This window comes from Zosterops lateralis (genome assembly GCF_965231275.1).
Source record: "Zosterops lateralis genome assembly, chromosome: W".
Taxonomy (NCBI): Eukaryota; Metazoa; Chordata; class Aves; order Passeriformes; family Zosteropidae; genus Zosterops; species Zosterops lateralis.
Genome location: NC_139801.1, coordinates 6,424,653 through 6,445,768, shown reverse-complemented (window position 1 = coordinate 6,445,768; position 21,116 = coordinate 6,424,653). Strand labels below are relative to the sequence as shown.

At 48.1% G+C, this 21,116-nt stretch overlaps 1 pseudogene across 1 annotated transcript; it reads left to right on the top strand.

Moving 5' to 3' along the window:
• The first annotated feature begins 1,288 nt into the window (after window positions 1–1,288).
• Window positions 1,289–3,113, top strand: LOC310922258 (C1GALT1-specific chaperone 1-like; annotated as a pseudogene). The gene is made up of 3 exons: window positions 1,289–1,454; window positions 1,985–2,063; window positions 2,407–3,113. The product of its transcript is annotated as a C1GALT1-specific chaperone 1-like (transcript).
• The last annotated feature ends 18,003 nt before the right edge of the window (window positions 3,114–21,116 follow it).

Below are 21,116 nucleotides of genomic sequence, written 5' to 3'. Positions count from 1 at the left end.
ATATATCTTCTCACTTAAAAGCAGAGTTTGTGCTGAAAAGTTGAACTTTTCTTGGAAGATATGGGTTGAGATACAGATTGAGCTCTGGGTGGGATCTCAAGGCAAGTTCTGAACTGCCAATCTTTGGGATAACAAAGGGCATAAAGATGGGCGATGCCAACCAGGTGAATGGAAATAGACAGCAGGAGCCAGGAACTGCCGATCTTGTTGGATAACAAAGGAGAAGAGGATGGGTGCCAGTGAGGTGGATGGACAGAGAGATGGGAGCAGGAGCAGAAGCCTGAGGAGGGAGAGTGAGACTTGTGGGAGGGCACACTGTAACGGGATAAAAGCCCAGGGGTTGCTTAATTGGGATCCTCCTCCGAGGCACTAGCTAGAGCTCTTTATGTGTTGCTGTGCCGGGAATAAATCCCTTTATGGGACAAGATGTCTGAGACTCAGCTATGGGAAACCTGGTCTGACTCTGTGAGTGCGGTGTGTCGGGGAACCAAGCGGGGGACCCATCGTGTCACTGGAGCCACCATGAAGAGGCTTCTGTCCCAGCGGCAACTCTCTGGTGCTGGGAGCATGACTGCCAAGGGTCTCCTGAACAGTCAGACTGGGAAGGTTCTTTAACAACTGCACTGGCACGGGAGGGCCCATGGGTGTCCCTGCAGCACTCTGCGAGCAGCACGGGAGCAGCGTGGACCCCTGAGGGGAGAGCGTGGGATGGGTGGGGCTGTGAGGCAGGCAGGGCCGTGCGCACACCACCAGGCGGTGCCCCAGCCCGGCCGAGCGTGCGGAGCCTGGGGCGGCCACGCGGCCCTTCCAGCGGCACAGGAAGGGGTGGTGTGAGTGGCTCCGGTGAGCAGCGGTACTGCTGCAGGTCGGGGAGCTCGGGGAACTGTGGCGGCTCTGGCACCAAGCACCATGGAGCAGGGCAGGCGGGGGCCAGGCTCCAGGAAGGCTCCCCGGGAAACGCTGCTGTGCGCAGGCCGTGATGTGGCCACATCAGCGCTCTAGCCCATCTCACAGCCTCAGTGCTGCAGGAGAGGAGGCAGTGGGGCCAGAGCCCTGCGGTCACGGTAGCAGAAAGGGGCCACGGCACAGGGCTTGTGTTGTACTGTTACTGAGAGCCGCGACCGGGAACCTGGACATCGCCACTGCTTTCACCAACCTTGACCTGGTGCGGGAGATATGGGAACTGCAGCTGGGTTTAGAAATTGAGAACTGCATTAGAACCATATGGAACCCACTCTAGTGCGGTTATTCCTTTAAGTTCTTACAGTGCATCTCTTTTCTAGGAAAAATGATTTCTGAAAGCAGCTCCTTCATCAAGGGTGTGGTGCTTGAAGGAGCCTTCTGCATGTTGGTTACACTCCTCAGACACATTAAGGTGGGCCACGGGACCAAAGAACATCACCACGAGCATCATCACATCCAGGCTCCCAACAAGGAAGATGTCTTAAACTATGGTTCTTCCGAGCTGGTTTCCCGGCTAGCTTGCTCTTCAGATACCATATAATCGAGTTATTCCTTTGGGTCCAGATTTCAAACTGAGATGTGCTCTTGGCTGGAAGAAGGAGCGGACTCACACTTGGTGGTAATTAGGAAGGTTTATTCAGGCCGATGGCCCTGGTGTCAGAGTGTGAGTGAGCTGTTTTAGCTCTTACATGCCCTTAAGTACAGGGGCGCTCCCTTTGGAAATGAGGGGAGTGGCTTAGGTACAGGGGACATTGACATGGCTATTTTGGGGCAAAAGGAGTGTGGGGAACCTGAAACTGGGCTGAGTCACCTAGCTTCGCCAGGGTGCTCAAAGACTAGGGTGTGTCAATAGGTAAGATACAATGGAAGATACAATGGGCTGAGAGAGGGCTAATGAGGGTAAACAACAGGGATTTGGGAAAGAGGGATGGGTAGGAATAAACTATTACAGAAATTTAAAAACAAAAACCATACAGAACTTTAGAAAACTCAAAATGCACTGCAACATTAAACCTTTCAGAAGGTGAACGTGTGGAGCTTAGTAAAAGCATTCATGTTTCTGTATCATCCTTGTCAAACCAATAGATCTGGAGCACTGGGCTGCTGTCGTCCCTGCATTTCTTGCTTTCAAGTGTTTGAGTCTTTGCAGCAGCTTCTCACGCTGCTTCATGTAAACAATATTGTATTCTTAGAAATTATCAGTATGTTTTGCATTCTTGTTCTCTGAGAGAGAACTTGACTGATGGTCATAGTGACCAATGGAGTCAGGAGGTTGTAACCTCTTTGGGCCAATCTTGGCCCTCTGTACAAAATGTATATAAGCCTTTGGAGTCAGATAATAAAGGAGCTTTCCATGTTTCACCAAGCTGCTGCCTGCTGTCCTCTGTGAAGGTCCGCACCCACGTCCCAACGTGTTGCCCCTCTAAAGGCGTGGGGTAACAGGCTGCAGCAAGGGAGACCTGGAGCAAACACTGTGACAAGGCAGAATTCTACAGCTTGGAAAATGTCAAAGTGTTCAATTCTGTAGCCATCAACTCAAATGATATGTGGACGATGATGCGGAAAGCTTACAAGATAATGTATGAACGCTATAAGGATGAATTCAGCTGGTTCTTCCTTGCATATCCAACAACATTTGCTATAATTGAAAATCTCAAGTATTTCTTACTGAAAAAAGACCCCTCACAGCCTTTTACCTAGGCCACACTGTGAAACCTGGTGATCTTGAGTGTGTACATGGTGAGGGAGGAATCGTCTTAAGCATTGAGTCACTAAGATGACTCTCCTGTGTTCTTGGAGACCCTGACAAGTGTCCAGAGCAGGGAGGTATGATTTGGAAACTTGCAGAGGACAAACAGCTGGCAATCTGCCTGAAGTACACTGTCATATTTGCTGAAAATGCCGAAGGTTCAGAAAGGAAAGACGTCTTTAACACTAAATCCATTGGGGTCCTCATTAAGGAGGCCATATCCACTCACCCGCAGCAGGTGGTGGATGGCTGCTGCTCTGACATGGCCATCACCTTCAGCAGGCTGGCCCCCAACCACATGCATTTGATGATGTACGGGGTGTACAGGCTCAGGCCCTACGGCCACTCGTACAGTGATGCCCTGGTCTTCCTGCCCCCACTGGGCTCAGACAATGACTGATGTGTCCTCAGGGAAAGCCTGGAACCATGGAGTCAGCTCTTCTCACAACACACAGTTGTACTGACACATTCTGGTACTGGTGTACAGCGATTTTTTGCACATTGAGGGTTGGTAAAGCTCTTAATTTTAAAAGTGTGTCTTAGTTTGAATAGACAGGTATCTGCCAAGGAAGATTGAAGTCTCCCTTGGAATGTAAGCCCTCTCCTCCTTTTTCAAATTTTTATAAATTTTCAATTAAAAGGCTGTCAGGCAAAGATTTTGGGCATAGGTATAGCAGTTCTTTACTAGGGATATTAAAAATACAAATGTTGTAATACAAAAGAATAAGCAAACAAACAAACAAACAAGAAATCCTAGAAAACCCTGACAGAGTCAGAAATACAACCTGACGTCCTGTTGGTCAGAGTGTTGGAAACAGTCCAAAAGTAAGCCCTCTCAGAGTGGCAGATGTGGTCCTGTTGGAAGCAGAGATGGTCCTGTGGAGTCAAGGGTCCAGAGGTAGTTCTGGTCTTCCTTTGGGAGTCCCGTGGGAACACCGGAGTGCCTGGTGACACTTGTGGCTCCTTTTTATCTAGGTGGAAACGGTTTGGCTCCTTTTCCCTGGGTGGAACATCTCACAATAGGATGATGAAATGTGTCATGCCATCAGTGAGCTTTAATGGTCCATTAACAGAAGATATTCCCATGGGGGTAGTGGAAGAGTGAACAGAGATAAGAAGCACCACTCCATCTGGTTTTAACAGCTGGCTTGGGAGGCAGTGGAAGACTGAGCAGAGATAAGAAACAATACCCCACCTGGTTTTTAACAGCTGGCTTGTTATCAGAGAAGGCAGTTACCCCCTCCCTTCTGAAGTTACAACAGATAAAGAAAAATCTCCCCAACCGAGCTTTGGCCACCTTTTTGTTCTGGTCAAGTACTCTTAAGTATCCAACACTTAGTCTCCTTGGGAACTTATGGGGAAAAATTCTTTAAAGTAAAAAAGGAACAAACCTAACCCCCAACAAAGTGGAAGGAGAATTTTTTTCTAAATCTTTTATAGAGAAATGCTTCTGGCTTTTGACAGTGCTGGAATGAAATGATAAAAAGAAGCTGTTAATGTTTATTATGAAAGGAAATTAGGTTTATGGGGGGTGTACATGTAAATATTTATTAATGAAAACTCAATTGAACTTTAGTCTACTTTTACAAATATATTTTTGCAAGACTTTATTTCAGTTCTTGCAGGCATTTCTAGAATGTCTTTATATCTTTCTAAGATGTACCAATAAAACTGACTACAGATTCAATCTCAGACTGTAACTTTAGGCTATTTCTTTTACACTGAACTACACAATAGCTTGAGCTTATACAGCACCTGCCACCTCATGTACAGCCTTCTAACAGCAGAAAGCAAGGTGACAAAAAATCTTGCAACAGAGTAATATCAAGTGCCCTTTGGACTACTGTTTCTAAGCAGACAAAAGAAAAATATAAACCGTATTTGAATAATAATAAAATATAACCGTATTTGAATAGGTATTAATATGGTCAAGAAGTCTGTTACCACAAGATTAATTGGTCATGTAAAATCTCACTCCATCTATAAGCATGTTAGAATAAAGGTTCAGTATTATTTTTACTCCTGTTATTGGGTGCTAATATTGTTTACAAGGAAAAAGTTTGTTAATTGTCAGTACAATTTGGTGTTTGGATTTTTCAATGCTTTTTTTTTGTTTGTTTTTTTGTTTTTTTGTTACAATAGAGTGCACTCAGTTTTTACATAAGTTCCTGGGTCACACTCTTGTCCACTCACACCATGTGCAAAGAGCACTTCAGTACTTACTCCATGTAGAACTCACTGACCTGACATGGGTGTTTCAAGACTTGAAGCTACTACATCCATCTGTTACATCTAGGACTATCACAGGCTTTGTTGGTACTACAATATTCATAAAACGTGGGAGCAGACTGTGTTATCTCACCTTTAACCAATCAGTTGTAACACCCTACCCTGAGCTGCAGGTGGGCAGGTGGGGAAGTGAAAAAGTAGCTTCAGAGCTGATGAGACTATCCGCATCTTGGGTTTTTTTGTTTTAAGCATCAGGTTTTTGACAAGAAAGGTAAGACAACTACTCAGACCCCCATACAAGCTACCATAGCTCAGCTGCTTTTTGAAAGGTGAAACAAGATGCACCTTCTCGTCCTCCCTGTCAGTCAGAGCTCAGCTGACAGCAACACATACACAATTGCTGCCAAAACCTAGGTAAAACTTGTACCTTTGATGTTTTGCTAAATTGGTATATAAATTAAGCCTAATTCTTACAGAATAATACAGCTGCAAAAACTTTGACAAAACCAGATAAAGAATGCAAAACTTTCATTTCAGTGTTTCTGATGATTAAAAACAGTTCTGACCCCCCTGCAGCAACAGCAGTCATAGGAGAATGAGTGAACAATTCCAATGAGAAAAAAAAATCTCATTTATCACAGATTTGAGGTGCTGTAGGACAACAGGAAGAGATAAGATGGAAGGGTTAAAAGCAAACCACAAAAGGCAAGATTAGCTCATTTTACACAAAAAAAAAAAAAAAAAAAAAAAAAAAAAACACAAAAACAAAACAAAACACAAGCATAAACTGGTTTCCCATAGTACTAACCAGAAATCAGTACATTTACAATGAAATCTTTAAGATGCACAGAAATGTTCACCAGCATTCTCAAGGTCTGAGGTTTGATCAGAACTTTCTGCAACACTGCTTAAATTTTGTCTTCCTACACTGAAAAATAGTTTCAGATTTACCCTGCCATTTTCAGAAGTACAGTCTTGTAAATAATTTTACAGAATTTTAAAAGCAGCATGTATTAGACAATGCATTCCTTCTGCCATGTCTTAACATGGCTTTAGAATCAGATGGAGAACACCTTGGCTATTATCATCTGTAAAGGTCCCAGGGTGGGGAAACCAAGCCTGCAGAACAACACCAAGACAAGGTGCTGGCACACAAAGTTACATTCTGCTGTTGTAAAATGTATGTGTGCCCTAGAGTGACTTTATGATACTTGTATCCCCAATCATCTGTTCTGTTTGTCTTGGATATTGTGTTCTGTACCTTTAAGACTGGTTCTGAGAGTGAAGGGCGGAAAGAAGAAGCATGCAGTTTGTTTTCAGAAAACTATACTCACTCCTCCACATTCCGGCTCCTGGACTGTGTTCATTTGAAGCACAGACAGACAGCAGGACAGAGATCTCCTTTGCTTTTAGTTAGTTTCTAGCTAGCTGGGGCACCGTCAACCCAGAACACTGAGACAGAGAAGTTCCCTGGACTGTTTTGGGGTTTTTTTCCTCTTTTTCTCAGGACTGTTTAAACCTGCTCTGGACTGAAAACCTAAAAGAGCACCTGGAGCTCACACCTGCAGCCCACCGGGGCCCAGGACAGCATTTTCCAGTGCCAGAGGGACTGGGACTGATAAGAGACTGAGTGAGCTGAGCTACACCCACGGCAAAGACTTTCTCAATTTGCCATCTCTCTTCAGAGTGGTGAGAGGTTTTGTTGTTTCATATTGTTCATTTTTTGTGCTTGTGGGCACTTTGTTAAATAAATAGCTTTTCCACTTTTCTCCAAGGAAATTCTTTTCCAGACCAATTGGTGGAGGGGGGTGTTTGGGTTTGCTTCCCAGACAGACCCCATTCAGAGGTTTTCTCCCAAATTTGCCCTAAACCACAACAATGTGTTAGAATAAAGACTTGAAATGCTAATAAATGCTTCCAGAGACAGTTATGAGTGGTAGACCTTTAAAGTTTCCTTAATTTATTACAGTATTCCATTTTTCCATAGGCATAGCTTTGGGTATGCTGAAAAAAGGATTGGGTTATCCAGACAGACACACAGTGCTCCTGAACGCATTCTGTAGCTGCGTGGGGACATGTGGCAGTGTGCACAAGCTGAGAGCTCTTCAAGTTCTGCCTGAAAAAGTTGCTCCTGGCTACACTGAAAAACATGTTTTGCTGCCATGACTTTATTTAACAGTGATTTTGTTTCTGCTCCTAAAATAAGGCAACACACGGAATAGAGAGCATCAGGCACCAGGGTGGCACACACTTCACTGGGAGTGTGCCCACCATTACTTCAAACTTCACTAGAAGGAGAGCAGTATCAAAGTGTTGGCAGGTAGAAATCTGAACATACATACAGTCTTCAGATATGAGCCACCATAAAAGAATTTCTAATCCACATATCAGTCTGAGTTCATAAATCCTATACAGATAAATGCATATTAAAAAGAGAAAATCCTTAAGTAAAATGAAGTAGTGTTCTTAATAAGCTAAAAAATAATGTCAGAAAATGTGACAGGTAAAAGAATTATAAAAGAAAGGCCTCATAAAATCAGGCCTGCTCTGCTAAATTGCCAGTTAGCCTGTCACTTCTTAGTAATTTGCAAGTTCCCATGTGAAAACAATCTTGGTATAATGTAGGAGTGCATTTCCCACACTGAGCAGGTGTTTCTATATAAGGGAAAAAGTTTCAGCTTACCTAAACATATAAAGAAGCCAAACCAGAAAGTTCTGTGCCCTTCTCATTGTGATTGGCTCAGTGCCAGCACAGGAGCATTGATTGGGCTTTGGAAGTGTACTTCAAAGCCTGTTGGCAATTTCATTGGGCAGGGTGCCAAACAGCCCACCTAAACTACCTTGTACAAAAGAAACAGCACAAAAGAACTCAAGGGCTTTTTAGGGTGTCTTAGCAAGGTGTCAGAGGCTTCTCAGACACCTGTGCTTGGCTTTTCTTTTATTTCTGTAATGTTTATTATTTTTCATTTATTAAACCTTTTACTTTTACAAAACACACCTGAAGAGCAGTCTCGCTAATTATTTTAAGCCATTTCTCTGCAAGGGCTGGATCCTCAGAGGTGACGGACCTTCATGGGGTTTATAATATCTGACCCCATGCAAGATTCCATCAGTATGAAAACTCGTTAGCATAACAACCTATTCCTGGGTAGAAAAAGAAATGCACCTGCAATAACAAGGGATTTGTCCCAGGAGAATCAGTAAAGAAAATATGTAAACAATCCAAGAATAAAAAGATTTGATGGACAAGTAGAATACCTTTTACTAACCAATAGAGTAATTGGCAAGAAAGCTATTAACCAATTAAAGTTGCATACGAGATCTGTAAAAACTGTCTAAAAGGAGTTGTGAAAATAAAGAATTGGCTTTTCCTGCATGAAAATCATGGAGTCTCGGCTAACTTATTACAATATCTGATGACCCGATGCAATCGTGGGAAGCGATGGCCGAGCCTGCTGCAAAAAAGGACACGAGCCAAGCCAAGACAGGACTTGAGAGATGGAATACACAAAGTCGGGAACAAACAGCCTGCAGCGAAAGGAATTTCAAGCAGTGAATATACAAAGTAGCAAAAGACTACAGCTACAGCCAGCCGCGGGACGGCAAGAAACAAGCAAAGACAAGAACCAGCCAGCAGAGTGGGACCCAAGTGGTGAGTGCACGGGACCGCGGATGGCACAGAACGCATAGAAGCAAACGGCGCCCGGGAAGGCGCCTTCTGGGAGGGGAGTGAACATGGACTGAAAAATGCATTGCATCCAGAGACATGGGGAGACAGCAGTCTCAAGAACCATGGTGAGTATACAGTCAAGAACCAGAGAATGCATCACGTCCATGGAGATGTGGGAGACAAGATCTTGAATCGTGGGAGAGCACGGACAAACGAGCGATAGGGAACAGCCAAGAGCCGGAAAATATATTGCATCCGAGGAGACACGGGGCACAGTCTGAAGAACCGTGGAAATACGACCAAGTGAGCTGCAGAGATGTGGGGGTGCTGGAATTGTTTTTAGGTTTTTAAATAGAAGTTTGATGTGATTTGGACTTTAACCCTAGCCACGTAAAGCTCCTGTCCTGGAATGTTCTTATCAGAAGTTGATAAGAGTTTCCAAGACAACCTAATCCTCTGCCTGGAGTTTCGGTCATCCCATTGTCTTTCTCCCTCATCTCAATGCATCTCCCCTCCCCGCCCATCATCTCCCAGGCCCGAAACCTTCGGAGAGGTGTCGGACAGTGATTGGTGGATCTCCGAGGACCCCACCCCAATTAACCTGATTTGTTAATGTTGTGTATTGCTTTTGGCATTAGCCACCTTGCTTTGTTTTCATTGGTCTTGTAACTTGTGCCCACCCCTGAGATTTCTGGTGAACAAAAACCCCTTGCAAACCAGGCCCTGGGTCACTCTCCTGAGGTTCAGGCCAGGGACCAGGGACTGCCCCTGGGATTCCCGAATAAAACCTTTCTTCCTGAGCTTTAAGAGTGTCCCCTCTTTCGAACCACGGCCGCGACAGCCAAGGCAAAGGTACTGCGGAGCCAAGACCCACGCAAAGGTACTGTTGGGGCATATCAGAGCTAGCAGGGTAGTCCAGCCGAGCGCTGGACTGGCCTGAGAGACAGATACGCGAAGCAACAGATTGGCGCGCCAACGCGGGGCCTGCAGACGCCTTTCGACCCGGCTGTGCCGTGGGGGCTGACACGGAGGCCTGAGGGAACACTTGGACCCTGTGACCCAGAGACCTTCTGAGAGGATATCGCATTGTCGTGTCCCGAGGTCTTCAGCACTCCACGCGCCACTGAGGTTGCTCAAAAAGCGCCCCTGGTGGACGAAGGGAACAGCTCCTGCCCAGAGGAGTCCCCTTCTGGCTTGTGGTTGCCCCAGCAACGTCTCCAGCGTCCCGAGGGCTGGGTGAGTAATTTTCCTCTAAGGGAGGGGAGGATACCCACCACAGAAGCCTGGAAAAGCCTCAGGGATCTAGGTTGCGCAACGCCTGGGAGGGACGGGACAGAGGGGACCAGGGGTCCGCCCTGAGCAGGCCCTTACCCCCAGGAAAGGACGCCCGCAGGGATTTGGGGTGGTTTTGCTGGGAAGGGGTGGTGAAAAAAGTAACAGCTAGTCGGAATGGGAAACGGACTAAACACCACCCAGAAAGAGGTTTTTTAAAGTTTAATTGGAGTTTTAATTGTCGCCAAAATTAAATACTCAAAAAAGGAACTGAAAAAATTTATTAGGTATTTGTTTTTGCATTTTCCGAATGTTAATTCGGACCAGGTAAACAGCATTTGGTTCTGGGAAAATGCTTCTAAAAAGTTGGAACAGTTAGCGAAGTCAGGAGACGTCCTAGCTTCAAAATTTGCATTTTGGCCATGGCAGATAAAAGCTGCTTTAAAAGAGATCAGAGGAATGCAAGAAATCAAAGTTGCATCCTCTCAAAGCATTCCCTCAGTCTCTACCCCCCATCCCCCTCCCCCTGCCTCTCCTGAGTCTCCCAAGCCCCCCCTGTCCCGTCCCTCTGCCTCCCTGAAGTCCCCCAAATCCCCCAAGTCTCCCCTTTCCCCTCCCTCCAAGTCTCCCAAGCCCCCCAAGCCCCCTAAGTCCCCAAAAACCCCCCCCAGGTATTCTGAAAAGTGCTCCAACCCCCCCGGGATCCCCCTGTCCGGGCGCTTTAAGAATTTCGGGGTCCCTTTGCCCCTGCAGCCACGGCCGGGCTGCGAGGGGTTCCCGGGGCAGCCTGGCTGGCCAGGACGCCCAAACCCCCCCCGTTACCCCCCCGATTTCCCCAGCCAACAAACCCAGAGTCCGTTTTTCGTTTGCCGAGGAGGAAAAACAGCCCCCGACATCCCCTGTCGGGATCGGCAGCGAAAACGGCTGTGGAAACCCCCCAAAGGGAGACGCAGAGGGCCCCCCCTCTTCAGAGAACAAAGAAAAGTGCCCCCATAATGGCGGCAGCCACGAGGAGCAGCCATCGTCTATTTGTTCGCTTCCCCATCCCCCTTCTTGCTCCCAGAATCCCTTTCCCCCCCCTCCCATCGGTCCTCCCCTGTACCCGCCCCTCCTTTACTCTCAAGGCTTGCCCCCGCCCCTTCCCCCGCCCCTTCCCCCGCCCCAGCAGAGCCAGGGGTGGGGTGTGCCCGCCTCCTGCAGTGTGGGCGCCGCCCCAACTCCGCCCCAACCCCTTTTCCCTCCCCCCACTTTTTCGGTGCCGAGCTTTTCTGAGCCGTTCGGCCCGGGAAAGCCCCGCACCCCCCACATCCCCCCACCGCGCCGGTCCCGCTCCTGGGACCGGGAGGAGATCACGGCACAGCCCAAACAGCGTGGGGCTCGTCGCTTCTCCCGGCGCCGCAGCAGCCGTTCCCGCCGGAGCCGCGGCCGCTTGCTCCCTCCCTGGCGCCGCCGGCGCCGTTCCCGCCGGCGCTCGCTTCCCCCCCTGCCTGCCTGGCCCCTTCTCCCCCGCCACGCGCCGCGGCTGCCGCAATTCCCGTTTTCCCGGCGCCGCTTGCCGCGATCCTGGCTCCCTTCCCCGCCCCGCCGCGGCCGCCCCCGATAGCGCTGTGGAGCCCCTTCCCCGCCCCCGCGGCGCGAGCGAGGCGCCGCCCCTGCCCCAGCCCGCCCCCCCGCAGCCCCCGCGCGGCGCGGACGGAGCTTCTGTTCCTCTCCCACTGCCGTGTGGCGCTGCTCCAATCACGGCACCGCCCCCCCGCAGCCGCAGCCGCTGCCGATGGGAGCGTGGAGCCCACAGCCCCCTTCCATGGCGGGAGTCCCGCCGACCCCACCCCCACCCTACCCCCGACCTGGTGACATGGTTTTCTCGACTGCACCCCTGTTGGGGAACACTCTTCCGAGCTTCCAGCCTCCCCAGCCGCCCGTGCCACAGGCGGACTGGATGCCCCCCCCAGCCTACAACTGGGGCTCCGAGACATGCTGCAAAGCAGCAGCTGCCCCGGAGCCAGCAGCTGATGCTGCGATGGGGGACCCAGCGGGAGGAAGTCAGACGCCGGGGAGTGTGACTCCAGGTGGTGTGCCCACAGTGACTCCGGTGACGTACCACAGGAGTCGGGGACAGGGAACGACGGTTGCCACCTGGAAAGCATTGTCACAAACCCTGGTCAAGGATCTCATGAAAGCCTTGAATGAGTATGGGCGAGATAGCCCGTACTGTGAAGGCATGTTGTTTTCTTCCTTTGGTGGGATCACAGTTGTCCCATTTGATTTGAGGCAGATTTTCAACTGCCTCTCAAGCAAAATGGAGTTTGAGCTTTGGGAGGTCACTTGGGGAAAACTGCTGAAAGATGCCCTTCCAGGCTTGCTGGAAGATCCAACCACAGAGACTGACAATGCAGGAAACCCAATTACCCTAAACCACTTGTTAGGTGAGGGTGATTGGAAAGCAGCCTCAGACCAGGCCACCAACATTCCCTCAAATGTCCTTGAGTTTGTAGCTAATCAAGCTTGCAAAGCCTTTTTAAAAATGCAACCATATGGTCCCTCACAATGTTATTTAGAGATTTTTCAGGAACCACAAGAACCCTATGTCAAGTTTGTGGAGCGACTTGCATCAGCTGTGGAACAGCAGTTGGTTGGAGAAGAGGGACAGAAACAAGTGATACAGCAGTTAGCATTCTCCCATGCGAACGAGGAATGCACTGCTGCCATAAATCTCATACCCAGACAGCCAGGTTTGACACCTCCTCTCAAGGAGATGCTGCAAGCTGTGAGCGCTATCGTCCCACACTGCAGAAAACCAGCCCTGAGAGAGGGGAAATCGCGCCAGAAAATCACCGCTGCTGCCGTGGAAACACCTAAAACACCAGAGCCACACAAGAGGAACACTCCTGCACAAGCTAACTGCCCGTGTTTTCTCTGTGGAAAGAACGGTCACTGGATCAACCAGTGTCCAATGAAGGGACGATTTGACAATTTTTTAAAACAAGAAAGGGAAAATGAGGGGAGGGAGAACAAAAAGAACACCAGGGTGCCAAAAAACTAAGTAGGGAGCGCGGGACTGCCCAGCATGAAGACCCCAATCGGGCAGCCCAAATAACCCAAAAAGAAAAAAGGTCGTTTAAATCAGATTTGTCTCTCTCTTCACAGGACCTGACAAAACAAGGGAAACCGAGGCACATAGTATTGCCTGAGCCAACAGGATCCTTGACAACAACAGACAGGTATGAGCCCTTTAGGCTCCAGTTGGCAGAGCCTCTTCACCTGCGGGACAGTCAGTGGCAAACAGCCATGGTCTCAAAGGAACCCCGCATATGGCACATGGTGGAGACAAAATTTGTTGTCATCGGAGACTGTAAGTTCACCCCCTCAGACATAATGATCGCCCCTGGGACAATCACAACTGACCCAGAGCGATTGGTTGTGTGGCTCCGCAGTGAAAACCCACCCACCTTCCTACCAAAAGGGCAAATTATCGCCCAGGCCATCCCAGCAGTGCAAGGGCTTGCAGTAAAAGCAAGTCCAGAGGACAGTGCCACAGAAAGTGGCAAAGGAGAAAGCGACGAAGACACCACTGTCGCTGTGGTAAAAAAAATAAGCTCAGACAGGCCAAAAGATTTCTGTAAGCTTTCCGTGGGTGGGGAATCCAAACTCCTTAAAGGAGCTTGGGACACAGCCGCTGATGTGACGGTCGTCCCAGAAAGGATGTGGCCATCACATTGGGAACTGCAGGACATTGTCAAACATGTAAACGGTATTGGAGGTTTGCAATTGGCCAAGCAGTCAAAAAAGGCAGTGACAATTGAAGGGCCAAAAGGGCAAATGGCCACGCTACGCCCTTTCGTTTTGGATTTTGACGAACCTCTGTGGGGAAGAGATTTGATGTCCCAATGGGGGGTCACAATTAACATTCCTGACCCTCCAAAGGTTTTTCAGGTGGCGGTCACTGAGGAGCGTCCCATCCAGAAACTGAATTGGCTGTCAGATGAACCAGACTGGATTGAACAGTGGCCACTTTCTAAGCAAAAGTTAAAGGCGCTCAATGAGCTTGTGGAAGAACAGCTGAAAAAAGGCCACATTGAAGAGACCACTTCACCGTGGAACTCTCCAGTGTTTGTCATTCAGAAAGCAGATAAGACTAGGTGGAGGCTCCTCCATGACCTCCGCAAAATTAATGAGGTAATTGAGGACATGGGATCCCTGCAACCAGGGATGCCCGCCCCAAGCATGCTCCCCGAAAACGGGAGTTTGACTGTCATTGATATAAAAGACTGTTTTTTCCACATTCCTCTCCATCCTGATGATGCCACACGCTTTGCCTTCTCGGTGCCCACCTTGAACCGAGAGGCTCCGCGAAAGAGGTATCAGTGGAGAGTCCTTCCGCAGGGTTTAAAAGTTTCGCCAGTGATTTGTCAAAAATTTGTTGCTTCCCTGCTCGCACCTGTGCGTGCAGCGGTGCCCCAAGTAATAATCCATCATTACATCGACGATGTGTTGATTTCCGCACCAACAGACGACCTGTTGGCTCATGCACTCGACCTCACAGTGTCTGCATTGGTTTCTGCAGGTTTTGAGCTGCAAGAATCCAAAATTCAAAGGATGCCACCCTGAAAATACCTAGGGCTGGAAATTAGGAAGAGGACTATTGTTCCTCAAAAATTGGAAATCAAGACCCAAATTCAGACCCTTGCAGATGTCCATCAGCTGTGTGGAGCTTTGAATTGAGTGAGACCTTGGCTGGGTCTTTCTACTGAAGACCTGGCCCCCCTTTTCAATTTGTTAAAAGGGGGAGTTGAATTGAGCTCACCCAGGGCCCTCATCCCAGAGGCAAAGATTGCACTGGATAACATTCAACACGCATTGTCGACCAGACAGGCCAACAGATGTAAACTTGACCTGCCTTTTCGTTTCATCATCTTAGGAAAGCTGCCACATCTCCATGGGATGATTTTCCAATGGAACAGCAAAACCCTCCAAAAATCAAGGGAGGTCCAAGGCAAAAAAGATCCTCTCTCTATTATAGAGTGAGTCTTTCTGAGCCACCACAGGACCAAAAGGATGACAAAGCCACAAGAATTGATGGCTGACCTGATTCGGAAAGCCAGAGTTCACCTTCGGGAACTGGCTGGTTGTGACTTTGAGTGCATTCACATGCCAATCAAATTAAAATCGGGTCAAATTACAAAAGCAATGTTAGAGCACTTGCTTCAAGAGAATGAAGCACTGCAGTTTGCCCTAGATAACTACCCTGGTCAAATTTCTATTCATCAGCCTGCCCACAAAATTTTCAATTCGGATGCCCAATTTCGATTGGAGTTAAAAAGTATCCAAAGCAAGGAGCCTCTTAAGGCTCTAACCGTTTTCATTGGCGCGTCCGGAAAGTCCCACAAATCAGTTATGACTTGGCGGGACCCTCTCACCCAGAGGTGGGAATCAGAGGTTGCTGAGGTGGAAAGATCGCCTCAAGTCGCTGAGTTGGCCGCAGTCGTTAGAGCATTTGAGACGTTCCCTGGACCTTTAAATTTGGTAACAGATTCGAGTTATGTTGCAGGGATAGTTTCTAGAGCAGAACATTCTGTGCTGCAGGAGGTTTCCAACGTCACTCTGTTTCAGTTGCTTTCTAAGCTGGTCAAACTGATTTCCCACAGGAAGCAACCCTTTTATGTGATGCACACCAGAACACACACAGAGCTCCCAGGGTTCATAGCAGAGGGAAACAGGAGAGCCGATGCTCTCGCTGCCCCTGTGGAGGTGACCCCTCTGCCAAATCGTTTTGAGCAAGCCAGAATCAGCCATCAGCTTCACCATCAAAACGCGCCAGGTCTGGTCCGGCAGTTTAACTTAACCCGTGACCAGGCCAAAGCGATTGTGACTGGCTGTCCGCAATGTCACAGGTAGGCCATCCCATCCATGCCCACAGGCGTGAATCCCCATGGTTTGTCCAGCTGTGAAGTGTGGCAGACGTCACGCACTTTGCCCCCTTTGGGAGGCAGAAATACGTGCACGTCTCTGTGGACACGTTCTCAGGAGCTGTTTTTGCTTCTGCCCACACAGGGGAGAAGGCTGGGGATGCTATCAAGCATCTCATCCAGGCTTTCTCTGTCCTGGGCATCCCAAGGTCCCTGAAAAAAGATAATGGGCCAGCGTGCAAATCCAAGGAATTCTGCAGTTTTCTGCAGCAATGGGGAGTGGAACACAAAACTGGTATCCTCCACTCCCCAACAGGTCAGGCGATTGTGGAGAGGACCCATCAGAACCTCAAAAGAGTCCTCAGCCAGCAGCAACCGATCCTCAAAATTGAGCAACCGTCTGTAAGACTAGCCCGTGCTGTGTTCACTTTGAATTTTCTTAACTGTTCCTTTGAGACCATGAACCCGCCGGTGACAAGGCACTTCCGTGGGAGCTCACAGTTAGAGCCCCGGGAAAGGCCAAAAGTCCTTGTCAAAGATCCAGAAACTTTGAGGATACAGGGTCCTCACGATTTGGTCACCTGGGGACGCGGGTACGCCTGCGTCTCCACTCCCACCGGTTTGCGGTGGATCCCCTCCAGTAGTGTGAGACCCTATGTCCCCAAGATTTCAGAAACAAAAGTACCCCAGGTCCCTGTGGCCTCTGGAGAAGGAGGAAAAAGGAGGAAGAGGAAGCGGGCACAGAGACAAGTCCTCCTCGCCCAATTACTCTTCCCTCCTGGGTTTTCTGGCATGAAGAGGAAGCAGAAGAGCTGTTTCCTCCAGCTGAATGTTTTCAGTGGTTGTTTAACTAACTTTTTTTCTGAGTTCTATCATCTAAGGCTGAGAATGTCAAAAAATCAATCCAGCAGCTGCGAGGAATGGTCAATTCCATCAAGCAAGAAACAGGGGACTGGTTTGACAACCTCTTCAAAGGTGTTGGACTCTCTAACATTGCCAGCGTGTGGGTCAAAACTGGACTGCTGTTTCTGTTCATCATTTTAATTGTAGCCATTGTTTCTGGTTTGGTCAAAAGCCTGATCATGAATGCAATTTTCCCCACTACCACCCCCTCAGTGCATTCCGTGGCACCTGCCATCGAATTCCCACCAGACTCTGACTCCAGCAGCGAGTGCGATTCAGATATCTACACTCCAGAACAGTAACACAAATAAAAGAAAAAGGGGGAGGTGTGGGGGTGCTGGAATTGTTTTTAGGTTTTTAGATAGAAGTTTGATGTGATTTGGACTTTAACCCTAGCCACGTAAAGCTCCTGTCCTGGAATGTTCTTATCAGAAGTTGATAAGAGTTTCCAAGACAACCTAATCCTCTGCCTGGAGTTTCGGTCATCCCATTGTCTTTCTCCCTCATCTCAATGCATCTCCCCTCCCCGCCCATCATCTCCCAGGCCCGAAACCTTCGGAGAGGTGTCGGACAGTGATTGGTGGATCTCCGAGGACCCCACCCCAATTAACCTGATTTGTTAATGTTGTGTATTGCTTTTGGCATTAGCCACCTTGCTTTGTTTTCATTGGTCTTGTAACTTGTGCCCACCCCTGAGATTTCTGGTGAACAAAAACCCCTTGCAAACCAGGCCCTGGGTCACTCTCCAGAGGCACAGGCCTGGGACCAGGGACTGCCCCTGGGATCCCCGAATAAAACCTTCTTCCTGAGCCTTAAGAGTGTCCCCTCTTTCGAACCACGGCCGTGACAGCCTAGGCAAAGGTACTGCGGAGCCAAGACCCACGCAAAGGTACTGTTGGGGCGTATCAGAGCTAGCAGGGTGGTCCAGCCGACCGCTGGACTGGCCTGAGAGACAGATACGCGAAGCAACACAGAGACACAATCGAGAATTGTGGGAGAGTTACGGCCTTGAGCCAGGGAGACAGTGGCCAAAAGAGTAGTGAAAAATATGCTGTGGAAGACTCGTGGCACAGAGCGTACACACGTTAATGGACCCACTCATGAGGAAGCATGGCCAGGGGGTAACGTCCAGACTGTGAGCTTATAAAGGGATAAAATATGAGAAATCTTAGATCACGAATTTCAGCTGACGAAAAAGCGATAATATATGTGTGAACACTTATATTGAACAAACAGGGGATGAAACAGACTAGCAGCACGGGGCTGCCAGCTTCCACTTCCCAGGAGCTACGGCGGCTGTGGGGGATGGTTGGGGGTGGCATGGCGATCGTCTGAGAGGGTGTCATCCTCCAGAAACCCTCGAGCCCCCTGGCACTTGTCAGTTCGCAGCTCCATACGGAACATGTGAGCTCTGACAACAGCAGGAACTGGACAACATTTCCTGCAACACAACTTATTTCCATAGCTGAAAGTTCCAACGACATTCCCTCCTAGTCTCAGTGCGTGGGCTTTTCAAAAGACCCAGTGGCTCTGCCGGGGTGGGCCCCTGGATCGACGGCTCCTCTCCACGGAGCTCTGCGGGCTCCAGGGCAGGAGGTGGGAGCCACAAGCACTTTGTGCCTTGTAATATATGTTACAAAATAGTTCATGCAAGAAAATTAAAACTACACCATTTGTATAACCAAAGCCGGTGACAGGAAGAAAGCAATTTGTATCAGGAAAGAGGTATTCACCAAGCAAAGATAAGCCTTCTCCACAATTTTTATTCCAAAGGATTTTTCCATCTGACAAGGCCCCAGTGATATGCATTAGATATGCACCAACGATAAAATAATATTCGTCGCCAAAGATGTTTATTCCCAAACAGAATTCCAGTAAGGAAATTAATTATTCACCCATTCTGGGAAACTTTTCGTCAGACCAACAGCAAGAAAAGAAAAATACATGAATATGCTAAAAAGATAAGATCAACAAAGAAGCAAAAAGACCCCCCCCGCTCAGCCGAAGAAAGTATAAAACAAGACCCTGTGAAAGCAAAATTTGTGAACCACAGAGGTTTTGAAGTGATAGAGTTCAAACCTGGTTCACCCCGTGCTGATCGCCTGGCTCAGCTCTGTGTTGCTTGTGGCTTTTCAAAACTTAGACTTTGATAATTTAATAAATTCAATTTAATTATTAAATTGGCTGATTCGTTTATAACATGCCTTTTTAACCTTTTCTGTATTTGTTTTTGGTGTTTTGCCCCCTTTTGCTGCATGCGGTTTTTAGAGATTTTTTTGTGTTACTTTTTTCCCTTCCACTTTTCCACCGTGGGTTTTTTGGGGGAAACAGGTTTTATACCAGGTTTGAGTGTTATTTAATCTGAGTTATTGTTGATTGTACTAGTAAGCTGTTCAGTGTTTTCTTTCGTTTCATTTTACTATCATAGATACATAAGTGTTTGGAAGATATTATCTCAACTTTTTCAGATAGTTATGACTGATATATTTTTAGGAGGAAAAGTTAGACAACCTCACCCTGATAAGTCACAGTTGTTATGAGTGTGATAAAAGAATGGGTTAGCTAGTCAGGGGAAGATCCTGAGGAAGAAGGAATTGAAGGTATTGAAGGAACGGTTTGGGAAGACTAGAAGACTGACCAAATAGGAGAGAGATTGCTGTGAGGAATCTGCTGTTGGGTCAGTCTGGGTCTGCAGCTGGACCCTGCAGTGAGAGTTTGCAGTCATAGTCAAGCTAGGTGAAAGCCTATGGTCAGAGGCTTTCTTCTCAAGATCCCACTGGAAAATTAAACCATGGAGCTGCGGGTTTTCTCCTAGGACTGCAAATAAAAAAGACAGGTTAGGGTTATACTGGTGCACTTGATGTGTCTGGATGGCTTGCAGCACTTTAAAGCATTTTGGGCTTCTTTGGTGAGTTCTCATGGAGAGTTTAATATTGTGTCTCCTTTTAATAAGTCAAATAAAGGGTTTAGGTCCTGATTTGTAATTCCTAGTAGAGGGCTGATCCAGTTGATAGTTCCTATGAGTTGTTGCATTTCATTAAGTGGTTTTGGATTGTGTCTCAGTTGAAGCCTTTGTGGTGTTACGGTCTGTTCTGTAATCCTAGATCCTAAATACTTCCAAGGAGGAAGCTGCTTGTCCTGGGTTGCAGTGTAGGATGTACACAAAGTATTTATTCTATCACCATCTTCATGAACTGTTGAAACCAGGTGGGCTAGTGTTTTCCCAAGCCCCCTGCCTCTTCTGCTAATGGCCTTTGGAGTGTCTTCTGCTAATGGCCCATTAACGCCTTTGGGGTGTCTTCTGCTAATGACTGTTGGGGTGTCTTCTGCTAATGGCCCATGAGTCACAGGTACCTCCCTCCAGGGGTTATCTCTGTTAATGGGCCATCAAGGACCCACTTCACACTTCTCATGCTATTGTGAGATGCTCTGCCCAGGGGGAGGAGCCAAGCATTCTCAACTGGATATAAGCTGGGATTTGGGACAGTGCAAGTAGCACTTATCCACTGGATTCCAAGAGGACCAGAGCTCTCAGACCTTTCTACAGGATCACTGCTTCAGGAAGAGCACCTCACCTGGACTGCTTCCACCATCCTGCTCAGGTTGTATTCTGACTCTGTCAGTGATACTTCATGTTATTACATTTATTTTATTTTACTTTTACCTTTTTACCTTTCTTCTTATTAAATTATATCTCTGACTTGGAGCCTCTCATTCGTTTTGCTTTCAAACCACAACAATGTCAGTTCTGGTTCTCACAGACCTCACAGCATGGGCATGCCATTCTGAGCTGGGGCAGTGATAAAGGGCAGGGACCGGGCACCGCCCGGTTCAGGGGAGCGTCCCGGGCTGGAGTGGGAGGAACTGAATGACCTGTCAGAGTGGGCGTGCTGCACTGTCAGGGTGGACAGAGCCCGCCCATGAAGGACTGAAGCCCCTGCCTCAGGAACATGGTGATGGCCACATGGGTCTTTGTTCTGAGACTGCAGTTTCAGCACGGTGTTAAAACTCGCGTGTTCATAATTTACAGACTTTGATCGCCTGAATGCACCACAAGAAGGAGACCAAGGGGATGAGGGGGTGGGATGGACGGGAACTTAGCTTGCATGGCCAGAGCTGGCTGAGTTCCCATCCTTGGAGAAGGAGGGGGCTGGGGAGGGCACTCGGAGCCACCCCACACCTGCCTCTCAGGGCTTCCTTGGAATGGATTTCCCTGGGACTTGGAGAATCAGAATACTCATTTTCATCTTTACTTCTAACCCAAGCTTGAACCATTTTGAAACTAATTTTCCTGGCTCCTTTTTTATCGCCAGTCTTAGAAGTGCTATGCCCGGTGTCGCTCTCTGAAGTTCGAGGTATGTTTAAATTTGCACTGCTGAGTCTTTCACTCTCTGATGTTACTGACACACAGAAAGACTCTAAA